Source organism: Macaca nemestrina, chromosome 14, assembly GCF_043159975.1.
Source record: "Macaca nemestrina isolate mMacNem1 chromosome 14, mMacNem.hap1, whole genome shotgun sequence".
NCBI lineage: Eukaryota > Metazoa > Chordata > Mammalia > Primates > Cercopithecidae > Macaca > Macaca nemestrina.
The window spans coordinates 48,943,384-48,967,716 of record NC_092138.1 but is presented as its reverse complement, the minus strand read 5'-3'; the positions used below and the strand labels follow the sequence as shown (position 1 = coordinate 48,967,716).

The 24,333-nt window shown below is 44.9% G+C and overlaps 1 protein-coding gene across 1 annotated transcript in view; it reads left to right on the top strand.

Moving 5' to 3' along the window:
* Window positions 1–24,333, top strand: part of LOC105489173 (perilipin 2) — a 90,187-nt gene that overhangs the window by 19,895 nt on the left and 45,959 nt on the right. The gene's annotated exons all lie outside the window — the stretch shown is intronic.

Sequence of the window (24,333 nt, the reverse complement as noted above, 5' to 3'; positions counted from 1 at the left end):
GTAGAGACGGGGTTTCACCATCTTGGCCAGGCTGGTCTTGAACTCCTGATCTTGTGATCCACCCACCTCAGCCACCCAAAGTGCTGGGATTACAGGCGTGAGCCACTGCACCCGGCCAAAATTTATTTTTTTGCACAAAATTAACTTAGCTCAATCAGAGTTCACAAACCTTCATTGGTAAAGTGACCACAGGAGAGAGTCCTGGGGCAAAGGAGGAGTCTTATTTATGCCTTTCCTGTTTCCACTCCTGTACTCCCCCTCCCTGCAAAAATGCCATTTCTGATAGTGTTGGTCACTGCAGAAGGAAACAGGAAAAAACAGGAAGGAACTGGAGAAACATCAGTATTCCCTCTTGATTATCCTGGTGTGGGAAACAGGCCTGAGTTTAGAAAGCAATGCAGCAGAATGCTTACGAATCATTCACAAAGCTTGGTAAAACCACAGACTCCCCTTCTCCCCATTCTAATTAAGTGGGTGGGGTCTGAGAAGCTATATTTGTAAAAATACCTACAGTGATTCTAATGCAGGTTGATCTGGGGGGTCCATCAGGATATTTCTTGTTTAACGTACTGGAGCCCAGAGCTAGAAGTCCCCTTTGACAGCTGCTCTTCAAACTGTTGGCACAAAGACCTAAAGTAATTTTACAATATAAAGATATATGTGGGTTCTCTAACTGTCACAGGGGAAGCCCCCAAATTGGGGATCAGCCCAGGAGGCCATGAGGGTTCTTGACTTTTGGCAGGAAAGAATTCAGGAGGCCGCAGTGGCTCATGCCTGTAATCCCAGCACTTTGGGAGGCTGAGGCGGACAGATTGCCCGAGGTCAGGAGTTCGAGACCAGTCTGGCCAACATGGTTAACCCCATCTCTACTAAAAATACAAAAAAATTAGCCGGGTGTGGTGGCGTGCTCCTGTAATCCCAGCTACTTTGGAGGCTGAGGCAGGGGAATTGCTTGAACCAGGGAGGTGGAGGTTGCAGTGAGCTGAGATCACGCCACTGCACTCTAGCCTGGGCAACAGAGCAAGACTCTGTCACAAAAAAAAAAAAAAAAAAAAAAAAAAAAAAAAAAAAAAAACGGAATTCAGGAGCAAGTGGACGGAATAAAGTGAAAGCAAGTTTATTAAAAAGTAAAGGAATGAAACGGTGGCTACCCCATAGACACAGTAGCAGCATGGACTGCTTGATTAACTCTACTTATGGTTATTTCTTGAATACATGCTGAAAAGGGGTGGATTATTCATGTTTTCCTGGAATGGGATGGAGAGTTCCCCAGAACTAAGGGTTCTCCCAATCTCCTACTATATAGGGTAACTTAGGGACGTTGCCATAGCATTTGTAAACTTTCATAGTGCTGGTGGGAGTGTCTTTAAGGGTGCTGATAATGCATTAGAATTAGCATATAATGAGCAATGAGGATGACCAGAGGTCACTTTCTTTTTTTTTTTTTTTTGAGACAGTCTTGCTCTGTCACCCAGGCTGGAGTGCAGTGGCGAGATCTCAGCTCACTTGCAATCTCTGCCTCTCAGGTTCAAGCGATTCTCCTGCCTCAGCCTTCTGAGTAGCTGGGAATACAGGTGCCCGCCACCAGGCCCAGCTAATTTTTGTATTATTAGTAAAGATGGGGTTTTATCATGTTGGTCAGGCTGGTCTCGAACTCCTGACCTCGTGATCCACCCACCTCGGATTCCCAAAGTGCTAGGATTACAGGTGTGAGCCACCATGCACATCCTCCAGAGGTCACTTTCTTTGCCATCTGGATTTTGATTTTGTGCGGGGGTTGGCTAACTGTTTTTTTGTTTTTGTTTTTGTTTTTCTGTTGCCAGGCTGTTCTTGAACTCCTGGCCTCAAGCGATCCTCACACCTTGGCTTCCCAAGTGCTGAGATTACAGGCATGAGCCACCACACCCAGCCCTTGGCTGGGTTCTTTACTGCACTCTGTTTTATAAGCAGGGTCTTTGTGACCTACATCTTGTGAAACAAGTCCTGCCAAATTCCTATCTCATAAATAGCCAGCATTTAGTTTTAGTATATTCCGTGTTTGTCTTAAGATAGTATGTACATTTTCCCCTAGAGCAGCAAAAAAGAAAAGGATAATGTATATTTTGTATTTAAAAGAAATACTGGGGCCGGGCATGGTGGCTCACACATGTAATCCCAGTACCTTGGGAGGCTGAGACGGGTGAATCACCTGAGGTCAGGAGTTTGAGACCAGCCTGGCCAACATGGCCAAACATTTTTTCTAGTCTCTACTAGAAAAAAAAAAAAAAAAATAGCCAGGCATGGTGGTGCCTGCCTGTAATCCCAGCTACTCAGGAAGCTGAGGCAGGAGAATTGCTGGAACCCGGGAGGCAGAGGTTGCAGTGAGTTGAGATGGCGCCACTGCACTCCAGCCTGGGCGACAGAGCGAGATTCCATCGCAAAAAAAAAAAAAAAAAAAAAAATACTAACATCTCTACAAATGAATGAGCCACCTGATAGGAACAATACTTTAATATATTCCATTAAAAAATATAAACTTTGGCTGGGCATTGTGGTTCATGCCTGTAATCACAGCACTTTGGGAGGCCAAGACAGGTGGGTCACCTGAGGTGAGAAGTTCAAGACCAGCCTGGCCAACATGGTGAAACCCTGTCTCTACTAAAAATACAACAAATTAGCCAGAGCATGGTGGCATGTGCCTGTAATCCCAGCTACTCAGGAAGCTGAAGCAGGAGAATTGCTTGAACCCAGGAGGCGGAGGTTGCGGTGAGCCAAGACCGCACCACTATATTTCAGCCTGGGTAAGAAGAGCAAAACTTCGTTTAAAAAAAAAAAAAAATTAGCTAGGTGTGGTGGCACACACCTGTAATCTCAACTACTTGGGAGGCTGAGGCATGAGAATCACTCGAAGCTGGAAGGCAGAGATTGCAGTGAGCCGAGATTGTGCCATTGCATTCTAGCTTGGGTAACAGAGCAAAACTCTTGTCTCAAAAGAAAAAAAAAAAATCATGGTGGCTTGTCAAGTTTTGGAAATTTCTCCTTAATGGTTTTTCCTAACATTGCTTTCAGTATGTCACTCTGTCACTCCTTTGCTCAAAAACTTCAATGAGACTTCACTGCCTACTTATTAAATTCCATCGGCTAGTGTTTGAGGCCATATAACTTTATAACACTTGGTCTCAGTCCACCCTGCCAGCCTCACTGTTTTGTTTTGTTTTGTTTTGTTTTGTTTTGTTTTGAGACTCTGTCACCCAGGCTGGAGTGCTTTGGCTCAATCTTGGCTCACTGCAACCTCCACCTCCCAGGTTCAAGCAATTCTCCTGCCTCAGCCTCCCAAGTAGCTGGGACTACAGGTGCCCCCCACCATGCCTGGCTAATTGTTTTTGTTTGTTTGTTTTTGTTTTTTGGTATTTTTAGTAGTGTCAGGGTTTCACCGTGATGGCCAGACTGGTCTCAAACTCCTGACCTCAGGTGATCCGCCATCTCGGCCTCTCAAAGTGCTGGGATTAAAGACATGAGCCACAGTCCCCAGCCAAATTGATTATTTTATTTTTTATTTTTATTTTTATTTATTTATTTTTTGAGATAGAGTTTTGCTCTTGTTGCCCAGGCTGGAGTGCAATGGCACGATCTCAGCTCAATGCAACCTCCACCTGCTGGGTTCAAGTGATTCTCCTGCCTCAGCCTACCGAGTAGCTGGGATTACAGGCACCCACCACCAGCCCAGCTAATTTTTTGTATTTTCAGTAGAGATGAGGTTTCACTATGTTGGCCAGGCTGGTCTCAGACTCCTGACCTCAGGTGATCCGCCCACCTCGGCCTCCTGAAGTGCTGGGATTACAGGGGTGAGCCACCATGCCCAGCCTATTTATTTATTTTTTCAGACAGAGTTTCGCTCTTGTTGCCCAGGCTGGAATGCAATGGTGCAATTTCAGCTCATTGCAACCTCTGCCTTCCGTGTTTAAGTGATTCTCCTGCCTCAGTCTCCTGCTTTTGGAAAGTATTTAGTATTTTACAGAAGAATGGGCTCAGTGGCTCATGCTGGTAATCCCAGCATTTTGGGAAGTTGGAGGCAGGCAGATTGCTTAAGCTCAGGAGCTCTAGACTTTCCTGGGCAATATGGTGAGACCCCATCTCTACTAAAGATTGCTTTTAAATAGCTGGGTGTTGTGGCAAGGGCCTCTAGTCCTAACTACTCAGAGGCTGAGGTGAGAGGATGCTTTAGCCTGGGAGGTCGAGGCTGCAGTGAGCCGTGATCGCACTACTGCACTCCCGCCTGGGTGACAGAGTGAGACCCTGTCTCAAAACCAACTAACAAAAACAAAACAAAAGTATTTTAAAGGATTTCTCCTATTTAAGTCTTTATGCATATGCATGAAAATATGTGGTAAAGATATTTTAGTTGTAGGAAAAATGTTGGAAGCAATCTAAATGTCTATCAAACAGGATAATGGTTAAATTATGGTACATCCTGTGATATACCATACCAATTAGAAAGAATGAAGTGGATCTCCAGATCCTAAATAATTTGATTCTACAAAATTAAGAAAATCTGTCCAATTAAAAATACTTCAGGGGTGGCTGGGCACTGTGGCTCCCACCTGTAATCCCAGCACTTTGGGAGGCCGAGGCGGGCGGACCACCTGAAATCAGGAGTTCAAGACCAGCCTGGCCAATGTGACGAAACCCTGTCTCTACTAAAAATACAAAAAAAAATTAGCCGGGTGTGGTGGCGTGTGCCTGTAATCCCAGCTACCCAGGAGGCTGAGGCAGGAGAATCCCTGGAACCCGGGAGACAGAGGCTGCAGTGAACCAAGATCACGCCACTAAACTCCAGCCTGGCCAACAGAGCAAGACTCTGTCTCAAAAAAAAAAAAAAGAAAACTTCATGGCCGGGACCGGGCATGGTGGCTCATGACTGTAATCCCAGAACTTTTGGAAGCTGAGGCAGGCAGATCACTTGAGGCCAGGAGTTTGAGACTAACTTGGCCAACATGGTGAAACCCCATCTCTAAAAAATATACAAAAATTAGCCGGGTGCCTATAAACCCAGCTACGTGGAAGGCTGAGGCAGGAGAATCGCTTGAACCTGGGAGGTGGAAGTTGCGGTGAGCTGAGATTGTGCCATTGCACTCCAGCCTGGGTGACAGAGTAAGACTCCATCTCAAAAACAAACAAAAAAAGCGTTTAATATTATATTTACATTAGTGATATCATGTCTCACATATAAATAATAAATATATATTAGCTATGAACAATGTATTTTTAAGATTCTGGGACTGGGTGCAGTGGCTCACACTTGTAATCCCAGCACTTTGGGAGGCCAAGGCGGGTGGATCACCTGAGGTCAGGAGTTCGAGACCAGCCTGACCAACATGGTGAAACCCTGTCTCTACTAAAAATACAAAATTAGCTGGCCTTGGTGGTGCATGCCTGTAATCCTAGCTACTTAGTATGCTGAGGCAGGAGAATCGCTTGAACCCAGGAGGTGGAGGTTGTAGTGAGCTGAGATCGTGCCATTGCATTCCAGTCTGGGCAGCAAGAGCAAAATTCTGTCTAAAAAAAAAAAGATTCTGGTCATGAAGGTACTATTGAGAGGTGACAAAGATATATGCATATATGGAAGATATGTACATAACATAAATCCCCACTGTAGATATCAGTAACTCCACTTTTTTTTCTTTTTCTTTTTTTCTTTTTTGAGATGGGGTCTCACTCTGTCACCCAGGCTGGAGTGCAGTGGTACAGTGATGTAATCTTGGCTCATTGTAACCTCTGCCTCCCAGGCTCAAGCAATCCTCCTATCTCAGCCTCCCAAGTAGCTGGGACTATAGGCGCACCACACCACACTGAGATAATTTTTGTATTTTTTTTGTAGAGATGGGGATTTGCCATGTTGCCCAGGCTGGTCTCAAACTCCTGGCTTCAAGCATTTCTCCCGCCTTGGCCTCCCAAAGTGCTGAGATTACAGGTGTGAGCACCGTGCCCAGCCACCAACTCCACCCTTCCAGTAGTTCAAGCCAAAAATCTTGGCATCATCCCTGAATCCTCTCTTTCTCTCATACCCCACATTAAAGTATTAACAATATCTGTTGAGATATATATATATATATATATATATATATTTTTTTTTTTTTTTTTTTTTTTTTTTTTGAGACGGAGTCTTGCTCTGTCGCCCGGGCTGGAGTGCAGTGGCCGGATCTCAGCTCACTGCAAGCTCTGCGCCCGGGTTTACGCCATTCTCCTGCCTCAGCCTCCGAAGTAGCTGGGACTACAGGCACCCGCCACCTCGCCCGGCTAGCTTTTTGTATTTTTTTTTTTAGTAGAGACAGGGTTTCACCGTGTTAGCCAGGATGGTCTCAATCTCCTGACCTCGTGATCCGCCCGTCTCGGCCTCCCAAAGTGCTGGGATTACAGGCTTGAGCCACCGTGCCCGGCCCTGTTGATATTATTTTAAAAATATTTCCAGAATCTAAACCCTTCTCACCACTTCATTCTATACCACCCTGGTCCAAAGTGTCATCTTCTTTTTTTTTTTTTTTTTTTTTTTTTTTGAGATGGAGTTTCACTCTTTTGCCCAGGCTGGAGTGAAGTGGTACAATCTCGGCTCACTGTAACCTCCACCCGCCGGGGTTCAAGTGATTTTTTTGCCTCAGTCTCCCAAGTAGCTGGAATTACAGGCATGTGCCACCACGCTTGGCTAATTTGTTTTTTTGTTTTTTGGTTTTTGTTGTTTTTTTTTTTTTTTTTTGAGGTGGAGTCTCGCTCTGTTGCCCAGATTAGAGTGCAGTGGCACGATCTCGGTTCACTGCAGCCTCTGCCTCCCAGGTTCACACCATTCTCCTGCCTCAGCCTCCCAAGTAGCTGGGAGGACTACAGGCACCTGCCACCATGCCTGGCTAATTTTTTTTTTTTTTTTTTTTTTTTTTTTTTTTAGTAGAGACAGGGTTTCACCCTATTAGCCAGGATGGTCTCGGTCTCCTGACCTCGTGATCCGCCCGCCTTGGCCTCCCAAAGTACTGGGATTACAGGCGTGAGCCACTGCGCCCGGCCTATTTTTTGTATTTTTAGTAGAGATGGGGTTTCACCATATTGGCCAGGCTGACCTTGAACTCCTGACATCAGGTGATCCACCTGCCTCGGCCTCCCAAAGTGCTAGGATTCTAAGCATGAGCCACTGCGCCCAGCCAGTACTTTCTTTTTGTAGCATTTATCACAATTGTTGGCGTATAGTTACCAGGTTATAAGCTTCATCGAGAGTTTGAGTCTGGATCTCTGCTATATCCCTAGCACTGGTATATAGTAGATACTCAACAAATGCTTATCAATGAGTTAATAACTATATCTCCAAGAGTAGTTATAGTATTGTTGTAACTTCCCTTCTCCCTCAAAGCTGCTTTTGAGGTAACTCCTATCAACAGGTTGGAGAAGTGAGTTCACCATGACTTGTTCTGCGTTATGTGTACAGTTGTGTCCCCACAATCCCTGTGATGCTAAACATACAAAAGGGGATAGATACATGTTTAGGGGTTGGTTGATTAAATGATGTGGTTTGATACTCATCTCCTACCTCAACTTTGCCTATTGTCAGATAAGAGTCAAAGAGAAATATTAGGGAAGCAACTCTAAGCTTACAGAGGTCAAAACCTTACTTGGGTCTTTTGAAATACAGTCTGGCATTCATAGGAATTTGTCTGCTTTTGTCCACTACTGGCCTGAAAAATCAAATACCCTAGGCCAAGAGCCTGATTGCCAGTAACTACTGTATTATCGAGCATTATAGATATTAAATTCCATGCGTGGCCAGTATCATACATGAGTAGGTTTTAAAGTAATCAGAAAGTATTTGCTTTTTTTTTTTTTTGCTTTGCAGATGGATGGGTAAATATTCACTGTTCCTCTCTTCATTGTAGCAAAATCATAACTGTGTTAGAGCATTAATAACTCTCTAGCTATGTGGCTTTGGGCAAATCATTTCTCTCCAGACATTAATTTCCTTATTGACAAAATGAGGAAATTGGATGTAAGGTCTCTTCCAATTCTAACATCTTTTTTTTTTTTTTTCCCTATTTCATTCAATGAAAATTACCACACAAGGCCGGGAGCGATGGCTCATACCTGTAATCCCAGCATTTTGGGAGGCTGAGGCGGGTGGATCACGAGGTCAGGAGTTCAAGACCAGCCTAGCCAAGACGCTGAAACCCCGTCTCTACTAAAAATACAAAAATTAGCCAGGCATGATGGCAGGCGCCTGTAATCCCAGCTACTTGGGAGGCTGAGGTAGGAGAATTGCTTGAACCCGGGGGAGAGAGGTTGCAGTGAGCTGAGATCGTGCCTCTGCACTCCAGTCTGGGTGATAGAGCAAGACTCCGTAGACTCCGTCTCAAAAAAAAGAAAAAGAAGAAAGAAAATTACCACACAAATTAACTTACTTCGTGCTGAGTGCGGTGACTCACGTCTGTAATCCCAGCACTTCGGCAGGCCAGGGCAGGTGGATCACCTGAGATCAGGAGTTTGAGACCAGCCTGACCAACATGGTCAAACCCCGTCTTTACTAAAAATGCAAAAATTAGCCAGGCGTGGTGGTGCATGCCTGTAATCTCAGCTACTCGGGAGGCTGAGGCAGGAGAATCGCCTGAACCCGGGAGGCGAGGTTGCAGTGAGCTGAGATCACACCATTGCACACCAGGCTGGGCAACAAGAGAGAAACTATCTCAAAAAAAAAAAAAAAAAAAAAAAATTAGCTTACCTCTAATTTATTCAGTTATCTTCTGTGTTCACAGGGAAAAATAAGACAAGTTTTCCTTAAATCTGGAGGTAAACTTTTTTTTAGGTTGCATATGTGTTCCTACAAGAGAATTTTCTTTGAAAATAAAATACTGGACCAGCCTGGGCAGCCAAAAAAAATGGAAAAATTAGCCAGGAGTGGTGGCACTTGCCTATAGTCCCAGCTACTCAGGAGGCTGAGGTGGGGGGATCATTTGTTTTTTTTTTTTTTTTTTTTTTTTTTTTTGAGACGGAGTCTCGCTCTGTCACCCAGGCTGGAGTGCAGTGGCCGGATCTCAGCTCACTGCAAGCTCCGCCTCCCGGGTTCACGCCATTCTCCGGCCTCAGCCTCCCAAGTAGCTGGGACTACAGGCGCCCGCCACCTCGCCCGGCTAGTTTTTTTTGTATTTCTTAATAGAGACGGGGTTTCACCGTGTTAGCCAGGATGGTCTCGATCTCCTGACCTCGTGATCCGCCCGTCTCGGCCTCCCAAAGTGCTGGGATTACAGGCTTGAGCCACCGCGCCCGGCCAGGGGGGATCATTTGAACCCAGGACATCAAGGCTGCAGTGAGCCGTGACTGTGCTACTGCACTCCAGTCTGTGCAACAGAGTGAGACCTTGTGAAAGAAAGAAAGAAAGAAAGAAAGAAAGAAAGAAAGAAAGAAAGAAAGAAAGAAAGAAAGAAAGAAAGAAAGAAAGAAAGAAAGAAGGAAAGAAAGAAAGAAAGAAAGGAGGGAGGGAGGGAGGGAGGAAGGGAGGGAGGAAGGGAAGGAAGGAAGGAAGGAAGGAAAGAAAAGAAAGAAAGGAAAGAAAGAAGATTAAGAAAGAAAGAAGATTAAGAAAGAAAAAGAAAGAAAGAAAAGGAAGGGAGGGAGAAAGAGACAGAGAAGAAAAAGAAGAAAGGAAGGAGAGGAAGGAAGGAAAAAATGAGAGCAAGGAAGGAAGAGAAAGAGGGAAAGAAAGAGAGAAAGAAAGAGAAAAGAAAGAAAAGAAAGAGAAGGGAAGGAGAAAGAATCAAAGAAGGAAGGAAGGATGAAGGAAGGAAGGAGAAAGGAAAGAAGGAAGGAAGAGAGAGAAAGAAAGACGAAGGAAGGAAAAGAGAAGAAGAAGAAAAAAGAAAAAGAAAGAAAGAAAGAAAAGAGAAAGAAAAACTGAATACATAGACTTTTTCCTATTTGGCCATTAGATGTCGCTCAACATCCAAAAAGTGGAAGAAACCGGATGTACACTATAAATCTCCTGCCCGGGTCCCCGAGGGCTGACCCAGTCGCACTAGGTGGTTTGCTTAATCATGTACTGGTATTTATGTGTCGGTGTCTTGCCACATATAGCAAAACAATCCCCTTAGCCATCCAGAAAACTTGTTGCCTGTACGTCTTATTTATATATTTATTTATTTAAGGAGAACAGGGTCTTGCTCTGTAGCCCAGGTTAGAATGAAGTGGTGCAATTATAGCTCACTGCAACCTTGAACTCCTGTACTCAAGCAATCCTCCCACCTCAACCCAAACATCTCAATTTTATCACTTCTTTTTATTTTTTTCAGACAGAGTCTCTGTTCCCCATACTGGAGTGCATCGACACAATCACAGCTCACTGCTGCCTCAAGCTCCTGGCTCAAGTCATCCTCTTGCCTCAGCCTTCAGAGTGGCTGGGACTTAACAGGCGCGCGCCACCACACCCGGCTAATTTTTGTGTCTTTTGGAGAGATGAGGTCTCCCTGGGTTGTCTAGGCTGGTCTTGAACACCTCTAGTCAAGGGGTCCTCCTACCTCAGCTTCCCAAAGTGCTGGGATTAGGATTACAGGCGTGGAACACTGCACCTGGCTAATTTTATCACTTAAGTCAACATATAGTTGTTGAAGATTTTGGCTGACTACATACCAGGATCAATAAGCTCCCTGGCGGAATTCCCCCTCATCCTTCAGGACTTAGATCAAATGCTACCTCCTCTGTAGGACCTTATCTGCCCTTCCTAACCGAAAGCGCTATAGAAAACTCTTTGTCACAGTACTTTTGTATTGTGTTGGTTTACATACCTACCTCTCCAAATTCTGGAAAAGATTCCCAATCTCCTTCATAATAAAAGAAATACACACTAAACTACAAAAGATGCTATTTTAACTTAGATGGTAAATATCAACAGTTCTGATAAGATATTTGGTTTAGAATAATAGGCATTCTCATATATTTTTAGTGGGAGTGTACACTGGTTTATGATTACTGTTAATAGAAGACAGTTTAGAGATCTCTCTTTTTTGTGTGTGAGACACGGTCTCACTCTGTCACCCAGGCGGGAGTGTGGTGGCACTATCATGGCTCACTTCAGCCTTGACCTCCTGGGCTCAAGTGATCCCCCAAACTTACTGCTCCCCGCTCCAGGTCCTAGGCTAATAAACTGATAAGATTTGGCATGAGAAGGATAACAAAAGTAGCACGAATGCATTTTTGGCAGACTTGAGTCAGGGAAGGGAAATGTTGACCTGGAGGGGTGATGTGAAGTATGACAACTGGCAGGTGGGTGATTAAAGTCTGACGTACACTGCCAGACACCTGTGGGTAGTCCTAAACCAACCACACTAGGCATCTTATCGTTAAATTGACATCCTTTGCCGTATCTCTCTTTCGTCTCAGAGAAGAAAAATGTCCTGGCACTCACCACCTTCAGTCCTCTTCATTTTTCAGAATGCTGATATTGGCTGGGCACAGTGGCTCACGCCTGTAATCCCAGCACTTTGGGAGGCTGAGGCGGGTGGATCACGAGGTCAGGAGTTTGAGACCAGCCTGACCAACATGGTGAAACCCCGACTCTACTAAACATACAAAAATTAACCAGGCATGGTGGCGCGTACCTGTAATCCCAGCTACTCAGGAGGCTGAGGCAGGAGAACTGCTTGAACCCGGGAAGCAGAGGTTGCAGTGAGCTGAAATTACTCCACTGCACTCCAGCCTGGGCGATAGAGCGAGATTTCCGTCTCAAAAAAAAAAAAGAAAGAAAAAAGAATGCTGATATTTATTTATACTTGAGGAGTGCTTTAAAGTAATTTTTTTTTGAGACTGAGTCTCGCTTTGTTGCCCAGGCTGGAGTGCAGTGGCACAATCTTGGCTCACTGCAACCTCTGCCTCCTGGGTTTAAGCGATTCTCCTGCTTCAGGCTCCCAGGTAGCTGGGACTAAAAGAGCATGCCACACCTGGCTAATTTTTTGTATTTTTAGTAGAGATGGGGTTTCACTGTGTTAGCCAGGATGGTCTCGATCTCCTGACCTCGTGATCCGCCTGCCTCGGCCTCTCAAAGTGCTGGGATTACAGGTGTGAGCCACCGCGCCTGGCCATAAAGCAATTTTTAATTGGTTGTATGTTTCACAACCTGCACAGGGAAACTCAGGCATCACCTGCAACTTTCCCATGCAGGAAGTGTTCCAACCTTACACCACTTTTCAGTACAGAATCTTTGTTGTTGTTGTTGTTAAGATAGAGACAGGGTCTCCCTATGTTGCCCAGGCTGGTCTCAAACTCCTGGGCTCAAGGGATCCTCCTGCCTTGGCCTCCCAAAGTGCTAAGATTATAGGCATCAGTCACCAAGCACTGCCTCAGTACAGAATCTTGAGTGTAATTATGGTTTCATAATGAACTTTGGTTTCATCAAATGAAGATTGAATTATAGCATTGCAACTTTTATTTATCCACAAGTGGATTACTTAATATTTGTTCTCATTACTACAGATTTAAAAAGCCTTTCAGCAAAAGGCTCTCATTTGCCTCTCACGTGATTGTTGCCAGGAAATGAGAAACCAAATTACATCCTGAATACTCCTTGCTGCCTCAACAATAGACCTAAAACAATAGCGGGCTCAAATTAAGATAGAAATAGAACTATGGGGTTGAGGGAAACTAACGTTAGCAATATTACAATGCTAATATAGCACAGAACACTTATATAACCAATGTACTTTATGCATCACTGGGGCATCTAAACATTTATTCAATAAGCAGCTATTGGCTGGGCATAGTGGCTCACACCTGTAATCTCCGCACTTTGGGAGGCCGAGGTGGGTAGATCACCTGAGGTCAGGAGTTCAAGACCAGCCTGGCCAACATGGTGAAACCCAGTCTTTACTAAAAATACAAATATTAGCTGGGCATGGTGGACCACGCCTGTAATTCCAGCTACTTGGGAGGTTGAGGCAGGAGAATCACTTGAACCTGGGAGGCAGAGGTTGCAGTGAGCCAAGATTGCACCACTGTACTCCAGTCTGGACTACAGAGTGAGACTCTGTCTCAAAAAAAAAAAAGCAGTTATCGAATACTTGGCATTTATTTTACTTTTCCCTCTGATTTCTAGTTAATAACTGTATTTGAATATTATGTAATCCTATATGCCAGGCACTATTTTAGGCGCTTTATATATCATCTCATTTTTACTCTTTGGCTTCACATGTCTATTCTCTTCCTAACTGCCTCTTCCTTCTGTAGCTCACAGTTTGCCTCTGCCTCCTACTTTTTACCTCTTGTCTCTATTATTTACTTTCCTCTCATTATTTTTCTCTCTGTTTCACCTCTATCCTTGGAAAACTTTTTCCATTTTTCCTGTGATTCACATTTCCCGCTGCCCCCATCCTTTTCCTCTTTGCCTGCCTGTAGTGTATGTTGATAGACATGAAGAAAATTCAGAGGAAAGTCACAAATAGTTTTTCTTAAAATACTTTTAAGTTTTAATGACCACTAATGAGTCTATGAGCTTTTGGTGCTCCACATCTTCACTATTTAAAAAATGTTTGAGGCCAAGCGTGATGACTCACGCCTGTAATCCCAGCATTTTGGGAGGCCGAGGTGGGCAGATCACAAGGTCAGGAGATCGAGACCATCCTGGCTAACATGGTGAAACCCCGTCTCTACTAAAAATACAAAAAATTAGCCAGGCGTGGTGGTGGGCGCCTGTAGTCACAGCTACTCAGGAGGCTGAGGCAGGAGAATGGCGTGAACCCGGGAGGTGGAGCTTGCAGTGAGCCGAGATCACACCAGTGAACTCCAGCCTGGGCGACAGAGTGAGACTCCATCTGAAAAAAAAAAAAAAAAAAGTTTGCCATCCTGGTGGGTGTGTAGTAGTATGTCATTCAGTTTTTAGTTTGCATTTCCCTGAACATTAATGATGTTGACCATCTTCTCATGTGCTACTGGACACTCACATATCTTCTTTTGATTATTATTATTATTTGCGTGTGTGTGTGTGTGTGTGTGTGTGTGTGTGTCACCCAGGCTGGAGTGCAGTGTCACAATCTCGGCTCACTGCAACCTCCGCCTCCTGGGTTCAAGGGATTCTCCTGCCTCAGCCTCCCAAGTAGCTGGGATTACAGGTGTGTGCCACCATGCCTGGCTAATTTTTGTATTTTTAGTAGAGACAGAGTTTTGCCATGTTGGCCAGGCTGGTCATGAACTCCTGACCTCAGGTGATCTGTCTGCTTCAGCCTCCCAAAGTGCTGGGATTAGAGGCGTGAGCCACCACGGCCAGCCACATACCTACTTTGGTGAAGTCTCAAATATTTTTCCCTTTCAAAAAAATGAGTTGTCTTTTTATTATTCAGTTGTAGGAATTCCTTATATATCCTGGATACTGGAACCTTATCTGATATATATTTTGTTAATAATTTTTCCCCAGTGTGTGGCTTGCATCTGTTTCCTAATGGTGGCTTGTTGGGCTGGACACAGTGGCTCATGCCTGTAATCCCAGCACTTTGGGAGGCCATGGTGGGCGGATCACGAGATCTGAAGTTCGAGACTGCCTGACCAACATGGTGAAACCCCGTCTCTACTAAAAATACAAAAATTAGCTGGACGTGGTGGCATGTGCCTGTAATTCCAGCTACTCAGGAGGCTGAGGCAGGAGAATCACTTGAACCTGCAAGGTGGAGGTTGCAGTGAGTGGAGATCGAGCCACTGCACTTCATCTTGGGCATCAGAGCGAGACGCTGTCTCAAAAAAAATAAAAAATAAAAAATAAATGGCCAGGTATAGTGGCTCACACCTGTAATCCCAGCACTTTGAGAGCCGAGGCTAGTGGATCACAAGGTCAGGAGTTCAAGACCAGCCTGGCCAAGATGGTGAAACCCCATCTCTACTGCAAATATAAAAATTAGCCAGGTGTGGTGGTGGGTTCCTGTAATCCCAGCTACTCGGGAGGCTGACGCAGGAGAATCACTTGAACCTAGGAGGTGAATGTTGCAGTGAGCTGAGATCTCACCACTGCACTCCAGCCTGGGCAACAGAGCAAGATGCCATCTCAAAAAAAAAAAAAAAAAAGATGGCTTATTGTTGTTTTGAGACAGTCTCACTCTGTCACCCAGGCTAGAGTGCAGTGGCATGATCTCGGATCACTACAGTCTCTGCCTCCCAGCTTCAAGCAATTCTCCTGCCTCAGCCTCCCAAGTAGCTGGCACTAGAGCCTCGCCACCACACCCGGCTAATTAATGTAGTTTTAGTGGAGAGGAGGTTTCACCATGTTGGCCAGGCTGGTCTCAAACTCCTGACCTCAAATGATCCGCCTGCCTTGGCCTCCCAAAGTGCTGGGATTACAGGCATGAGCCGCTGCGTTCAGCCTGTTTTGTTTGGGTTTTGGTTTTTTGAGACAGGGTCTCGCTCTGTCGGTCAGGATGGGTACAGTGAAGCAACCACAGCTCACTGCAGCCTCAAATTCCGGAGCTCAAGAGATGCTCCCACCTCAGCCTCCCAAGTAGCTGGGACTATAGGCACGTGCCACCATGCCACACTAATTTTATTTTATTTTTTGTGGAGATGGGGTCTCCCTATGTTGCCCAAGCTAGGCTGAACTCGAGTGATCCTCCTACCCCAGCCTTCCATGCCTAGCCAATGGTGGCTTTTGGTAACCAAAAGTATTTCTTTTTGATGAAGTCTACTACTTTCTCAAACCTTCCCCTATTCACAAGTCAAGATGTTATTTTCACATGTTTCCTCTAAAAGCTTTATGGTTTTAGCTTTACATTTAGGTTTATGATCTATCTCAAAATGACTTTTTTGTGTTATGAGCTGGTGGAAGGGATTTATTTTTTCCATAAGGATATGCAGCATAATTTATTGAATTACTTTCATTTACTCATTGGATTGCTTTGGTGCCCTTTTGAAAGTCAAAGACTGCATAAATATGGGTGGTTTGCTATTTTTTGAACTATTATTCTTTTCTAGTTCATTTTTAAATTATCTTTTTGTTATCAGTGTTTTACTTTATTGTATTCTGATCTGAGGATCTGGTCTATATAATATTGACTTTTTAATTTCAGGAGACCTCTCTTTTGGCTTAGTACCTTGTCCGTTTTGTTAAATAATCCTTTGTGCTTGAAAAGTATGTTTTTTTCTCTAATATTTGGTTTCATAGTTCTATGTAGGTCATTTGAGGAGCTGTTTTAATTGTGTTGCACAAATCTTCATATTCTTAATAAATCTTTTTTTGGCTTGAGCTCTCCTTTTTTGAGATATGTGTTACCATCTCCTACCTTGGCATGCTCATGAGATGGCAAGGAGGCCCATACGAGATTCAACTGGAGTTAGTAAAGGGAAGAAGAGTAGGAGTTCAAATCAAAGAAGCAAGTGGTGCGGGATCATGTTGTAAAGCCTTGGATTTTTCTGTGAGTGAGCTGAGTCATTTCTGAAGGGTTTTTTGAACAAAGGATTCAGTGATGCCGTTTAAAGAATAGAATTTCGATACCTGAAGATAATAAGAGCCACCTATAACAAACCCACAGCCAACATTATATTGAACGGGCCAGAGCTGGAAGCATACCCCTTGAGAGCTGAAACAAGACAAGGATGTCCTCCCTCACCACTCCTATTCTGCATAGTGCTGGAAGTCCTAGCCAGAGCAACCAGGCCAAAGAAAGAAATAAAATGCATCCAAGTAGGAAAATAAGTCAAATTATCTCTCTTCACTGACAATATGATTCTATACCTAGAAAACCCTTAAAGACTCTGGCAAAAGGTGCCCATCAGTAGTGGACTGGATAAAGAAAAGATGAAATATATACACCAGTCCGGGCGCGGTGGCTCAAGCTTGTAATCCCAGCACTTTGGGAGGCCGAGACGGGCGGATCACGAGGTCAGGAGATCGAGACCATCCTGGCTAACACGGTGAAACCCCATCTCTACTAAAAAATACAAAAAACTAGCCGGGCGAGGTGGCTGGCGCCTGTAGTCCCAGCTACTCGGGAGGCTGAGGCAGGAGAATAGCGTAAACCCGGGAGGCAGAGCTTGCAGTGAGCTGAGATCCGGCCACTGCACTCCAGTCTGGGCGACAGAGCAAGACTCCGTCTCAAAAAAAAAAAAAGAAAAAAGAAAAAAAAAGAAATATATACACCATGGAAGGCCGGGCGCAGTGGCTCACGCCTGTAATCCCAACACTTTGGGAGGCTGAAGTGGGCGGGTCACAAGGTCAGGAGTTCGAGACCAGCCTGGCCATATGGTGAAACCCGTCTCTACTAAAAATACAAAAATTAGCCGGGTGTGGTGTCATGCGCCCATAGTCCCAGCTACTCGGGAGGCTGAGGCAGGGAGAATTGTTTGAACCCAGGAGGTGGAGGTTGCAGTAAGCCGAGATCGTGCCACTGCACTCCAGCTTGGGCCATAGAACGAGACTCCGTCTCAAAAAAAAAAAAAAGAAATACACACACACACACACACACACACACACACACACCTTGGAATACTATGCAGCCATAAAAAGAATGAAACCATGTTCTTTGTAGCAACATGCATACAGCTGGAGGCCATTATCCTAAGCAAATTAATGCAGAAACAGAACACCAAATACCACATATTCTCACTTATAAGTGGGAGCTGAACATTGGTTACACATGGACATAAAGATGAGACAATAGATGCTGGGGACTACGAGAGAGGAGGGAGTGAAAAAAAACTACCTATTGGATACTATGCTCACTACTTGGGTGACAGGTTCAATAGCACCCCAAACCTTTCGCATCACACAATATACCCATGTAACAAACCTGCACATGTACCTCTAAATCTAAAATGAAAGTTGAAATTTTTAAAAATAAGAAAAACAGGCCGGGCGCGGTGGCTCACGCCTGTAATCCCAGCACTTTGGGAGGCCGAGGCGGGCGCATCACAAGGTCAGGAGATTGAGACCACGGTGAAACCCCGTCTCTACTAAAAATACAAAAAATTAGCCGGGCGCGGTTGTGGGCGCCTGTAGTCCCAGCTACTCGGGAGGCTGAGGCAGGAGAATGGCGTGAACCCGGGAGGCGGAGCTTGCAGTGAGCCGAGATCGCGCCACTGCACTCCAGCCTGGGCGACAGAGCGAGACTCCGTCTCAAAAAAAAAAAATAAAAATAAAAATAAAAAATAAAAAAAAAATAAAAATAAAAATAAGAAAAACAAAACTATTGTATTAGTCTGTTCTCACACTGCTATAGAGAACTACCTGAGACTGGGTAATTTATAAAGAAATTTAATTAGCTCCCTATTCTGCAGGCTGTACAGGAAGCATGACTGGGGAGGCCTCAAGAAACTTACAATCATGGCGGAGGGTGAAGAGGAAGGAGGCATGTCTTACATGGCCAGAGCAGAGGAAAAGAGAGCAAAGCGGGAGGTGCTATGCACTTGTAAACAACCAGATCTCGGCTGGGCGTGGTGGCTCACACCTGTAATCCCAGCACTTTGGGAGGCCAAGGCAGGTGGATCACAAGGTCAGGAGTTCAAGACCAGCCTGGCCAAGATGGTGAAACCCTGCCTCTATGAAAAATACAAAAACTAGCCGGGCATGGTGGCAGATGCCTGTAATCCCAGCTCCTCGGGAGACTGAGGCAGAGAATTGCTTGAACCCCAGAGGCGGAGGTTGCAGTGAGCTGAGATCACATCACTGCACTCCAGCGTGGTGACAGAACAAGGCTGCGTCTCAAAAAATAATAACAGGCCGGGCGCGGTGGCTCAAGCCTGTAATCCCAGCACTTTGGGAGGCCGAGACGGGCGGATCACGAGGTCAGGAGATCGAGACCATCCTGGCGAACACGGTGAAACCCCGTCTCTACTAAAAAATACAAAAAGCTAGCCGGGCGAGGTGGCGGGTGCCTGTAGTCCCAGCTACTCGGGAGGCTGAGGCAGGAGAATGGCGTAAACCCGGGAGGCGGAGCTTGCAGTGAGCTGAGATCCGGCCACTGCACTCCAGCCTGGACCACAAAGCGAGACTCCGTCTCAAAAAAAAAAAAAAAATAAAATAACAAAAAATAAACAAAAACACAAAAAACAGATCTCGTGAGAACTCAGTATCACAAAAATAACAAAGGGAAAATCCACCCCCATGATCTAATCACTTCCCACCTAGTCCCTCCTCCAAGAGTGAGGATTACAATTCAATGTGAGATTTGGGTGGGGACATATACCCAAACAATATCAATTATATACAAGTATGGGGAAAAAGATGAATTTTTCCACAGGGGGCCAGGTGGCAGATGGGGATTCTATAATTAAGAGACTATTGTAGAAGATCAGGCAAGAGAAGATGATGCTTTAGGCCAGATGCAGTGGCTCATGCCTGTAATCCTAGCATGTTGGGAGGCTGAGGTGGGTGAATCACTTGAGGTCAGGAGCTCAAGACCAGCCTGACCAACATGGTGAAACCCTCTCTCTACTAAAAATACAAAAATTAGCCAGGCGTGGTGTAATCCCAGCTACTCTGGAGGCTGAGGCAGGAGAATCGCTTGAACTTGGGAAGCAGAGGTTGCAGTGAGCCAAGATCACACCACTGCACTCCACCCTGGGTGACAGAGCAAGATTTTGTCTCAAAAAAAAAAAAAAAAAAAAAAAGGATGATGTTTTGGACCAGGGTGGTATAGAAGGAAGTGGTGAGAAGGGTTTGGATTCTGGAAATATTTTAAAAATAATATCAACAGATATTGTTGATACTTTAATGTGGGGTATGAGAGAAAGAGAGGATTCAGAGATGATGCCAAGATTTTTGGCTTGAACTGTTGGAAGGGTGGAGTTAGTGGCTGGGCACGGTGCTCACACCTGTAATCTCAGCACTTTGGGAGACCAAGGCAGGAGAAACGCTTGAAGCCAGGAGTTTGAGACCAGCCTGGGCAACATGGCAAAACCCCGTCTCTACAAAAAATACAAAAATTAGCTGGGCATGGTGTCATGGACCTATAGTCCCGGCTACTTGGGAGGCTGAGGTGGGAGGATCGCTTGAGCCCGGGAGGCAGAGGTTACAGTGAGCCACGATTGCATCACTGTACCACTGCACTCCAGCCTGGGTGGCAGAGTAAGAACCCATCTCAAAAAAAAAAAAAAGAAGAAGAAAAAGAGAAACAAGAGTGGAGTTACTGATAACTACAGTGGGGATTTATGTTATGTACATATCTTCCATATATGCATATATCTTTGTCACCTCTCAATAGTGCCTTCATGACCATAATGATTTTTTTTGTTTCTTTTTTGTTTGTTTGTTTGTTTTTTGAGACAGAGTTTTGCTCTTGTTGCCCAGGCTGGAGTGCAATGGGGCTATATTGGCTCCCTGTAATCTCTGCCTCCAGGGTTCTAGTGATTCTACTGCCTCAGCTTCCTGAGTAGCCGGGATTACAGGCATGTGCCACCAAGCCCGGCTAATTTTGTATTTTTAGCAGAGTTGGGGTTTCACCATGTTGGTCAGGCTGGTCTCAAACTCCTGACCTCAGGTGATCCGCTCTCCTTGGCCTACCAAAGTGCTGGGATTACAGGCATGGGACACCATGCCCGGCCCCAGAATCTTAAAAATGTATTGTTTGTAGCTAATATATATTTATTATTTGTGAGTGAGGTATGATATCACTAATGTAAATATAATACTAATACTAAAGTTTTGTTTGTTTGTTTTTGAGACGGAGTCTCACTCTGTCACCCAGGCTGGAGTGCAATAGCACAATCTCGGCTCACTGCAACCTCTGCCTCCCAGGTTAAAGCAGTTCTTCTGCCCCGGGACTACAAGTGCACACCACCACGCCCAGCTAAGTTTTGTATTTTTAGTAGAGACCGGGTTTCACCATGTTGGCCAGGCTGGTCTCAAACTCCTGACCTCAGGTGATCCACCTGCCTCAGCCTCCCAAAGTGCTGGGATTACAGGCATGAGCCACCACGCCTGGCTGTATAATACTGAATGTTTTAATGCACATTAGTAGTTAATCCTCACTCAAACCTAGGTGATAGGCACATTAATACAACGGGATACTGAGTCCTGTGGACGTTAAATAACTTGTCCATGAATGCAAAGCTAGTAAAAAGGAAGGCTGAGATTCTTTTTTTGTTTTTTTGACAGCATCTCATTCTGTTGCTCAGGCTGGAGTACAGTGGCACATTCATAACTTACTGCAGCCTTGACCTCCTGAGTTCAAGCGATCCTCCCACCTCAGCCCCCAGAGTAGCTGGGACTACAGGCACATGCCACAACACCAGGCTAGTTTCTATATTTTTAGTAGAGATGGGGTTTCACCATGTTGGCCAGGCTTGTCTCAAATTCCTGATCTCAAGTGATCAGCCCGCCTCAGCCTCCCAAAGTGCTGGGATTACAGGCATGCGCCACTGTGCCCAGCCAGAAAGCTGGGATTCTTTTTTTCCTTTTTGTAAGTTGTTACCAGATGCTCCTTACCTTTTCTTTAAAAATGGTTGTTTTTAAATTTTTGAGCAGGTGACAGTCATAGTTCAAATTTGAAAAATACATGAAGCTTCTCTTTTAATCTTTTTTTGTTTTTTGAGACAGAGTCTCACTCTGTTGCCCAGGCTGGAGTGCAGTGGCCAGATCTCGGCTCACACTACAACCTCCGCCTCCCATGTTCAAGCGATTCCCTGCCTCATCCATGTGCCACCACATCTGGCTAATTTTGTATTTTTTTTTTTTTTAGACGGAGTCTCGCTCTGTCACCCGGGCTAGAGTGCAATGACACCATCTCAGTTCACTGCAACCTCCACCTCCCAAGTTCAAGTGATTCCCCTGCCTCAGCCTCCTAAGTAACTGGGATTACAGGTGTGTGCCACCACGCCCGGCTAATTTTTGTATTTTGAGTAGAGACAGGGTTTCACCATGTTGGTCTGGCTGGTCTCGAACTCCTGACCTTGTGATCTGCCCACCTTGGCTTCCCAAAGTGCTGGGATTACAGAAGTGAGCCACCGTGCCCGGCCAATTTTGTATTTTTATCAGAGACCGGTTTCATCTTTTTGGCCAGGCTTGTCTTGAACTCCTGGCCTCAAGTGATCCTCCTGCCACAACCTCCCAAAGTGTTGGGATTATGGGCGTGAGCCACTGCAATCGGCATTGCTAACTTCTTCAGTACCCTTCCAGAGATACTTTACTTCCTAAACAAGCAGCTATGAAGTAAGTATTTCCACACTTTGGGAAGTCAAAGTGGGAGCATCACTTGAGCTGAGAAGTTTGAGACCAGCTTGAACAACATAGTGAGACCATATCTCTACTAAAAATGAAAGAAATTTGCTGGGCATGACGGTACCTGCTGGTATAGCCTACTTGGGAGAGTGAGCGGGGAGGATTGCTTGAACCCAGGAGGCAGAGATTGCAGTGAGCTGTGACCATACCACTGCACTCCACCCTGGGCAACTGAGCAAGACCCTGTCTCAAAAAAAAAAAAAAAAAAATTCCCCTGCCCCCGTTTTATTTTTTTACAAAGGGTAACAATTTATACCCTGCTCTGTATCTTGCTTTTCCATTTGGACAGCTTTCCACATTGTTATACCCATAATTTATTTAATTAGTTCCCTACTGATGGACATTTAGTATCTTTCCAGTCATTTTTTATTGTAAACAATGCCGCTGTGAATTACCTTGTACATATGGCATTTTGCAAAGGTGAAAGCTGGTATTATAAACCAAATCTGAGTATAGAGCCACTAAACTGTGGCACCACACTGCCTCCCAATATGTTGTTAATTGACTTGAGAAGATGATTCTTCCTAACTACTCTCATTTTTTTTTTTTCTTTCTGAGACGGAATTTCACTCTTGTTGCCCAGGCTGGAGTGCAGTGGTGATATCTTGGTTCACCTCGACCTCTGCCTCCTGGGTTCAAGCGACTCTCCTGCCTCAGTATCCCGAGTAGCTGGGATTACAGGCATGTGCCACCATGCTGCACTAATTTTGTATTTTTAGTAGAGATGGGGTGTCTCCATGTTGGTCAGGCTGGTCTCGAACTCCTGACCTCAGGTGATTCGCCCACCTTGGCCTCCCAAAGTGCTGGGATTACAGGTGTGAGCCACTGCGCCTGGCCCACTCATCTCAATTTTATGAGCATACTTTATGTTTTAATATTCCTGATGCTCAGCTCCCAGCTCCAGGTGCAACCACTCTTGAATACCTGTGAAATTCATAAACATTCAATGTCCTCCAGCAATCCTCTCTGGGAACCTCATCCACACACAGATAACCCAGAGTCTAGAAAAGGAAATAATAAACTCAGACCACCTGAGAAAGATTTCCTTTGCTTATAAGTTAAGGTGAATGTACTTTAGGAAGCATCCCAGAAGGGGAAAGTGTCTGTGTAGGGCACATGGAAAGCCTTTCCTAAGGTGAGACAATGATCTGACTCTTGCAAAGACGGATTGCATGTCAGCATCTTGAGCAATATGCCACCTGATCATGTGTGACACGTAGCACAGATCATTTTTGTCTTGCACAACCTTTCACTGTGCATGGGACTAACTTTGCTCTAGATTGGAGTCATTTCCTGTTAAAATGTTACATCTACTTTGTGGTGCTAAGAGGCTTACTGGTCTTAAGATAGATAAATGACTCAGTAACTGTCACTTCCTGAACTTTGGTCTAATTTGCGTTACAATGACATGTACTCCCCTGTGAACTTTCACCTAGATAGCTGATTCCCTGAAATTATTAACAGTACTGCAGGTGGGCCTAATAATCCTCTTTACTTCATTGATTTTGAGATATCTAAACACTTCATAGACATTAGCAAATACGTGTAAGTTAAAACTCCTTTCTTCCTTTCTTTCTTTCTCTCTCTCTCTTTTTCTTTCTTTTCTTTCGAGACAGAGTCTTGCTCTGTCACCCAGGCTGGAGTGCAGTGCATCAGTCTCTATTCACTGCAACCTCTGCCTCCCAGGTTCAAGCGAATCTTGTGCCTCAGGCTCCCAAGTAGCTGGAATTACAGGCGCACGCTACCATGCCCAGCTAATTTTTTGTATTTTTTAATAGAGATGAGGTTTCAGCCATGTTGACCAGGCTGGTCTCAAACTCCTGACCTCAAATGATCCACCCACGTCGGCCTCCCACTACTCTGGGATTCCAGGTGTGAGTCACTGCAACTGGCCAAAACTCCTTTTTCTATCTCACCCATAAAATACAGCAATGGTCTATAATTTTCATCTTGTGGAAACAGCAATAATAATATTGGTAGAGTCCTTACCACATGCTAGGTATTGTTCTAAGCCCTTTAGGTAATACTCTCACGAGGTGGGCTCTATTGTTATTATCTCCATTTCATTTTTTTATTAAAAAAATTTTTTTTTGGCTGGGCATGGTGGCTCATGCCTGTAATCCCAGCACTTTGGGAGGCAGAGGTGAGCA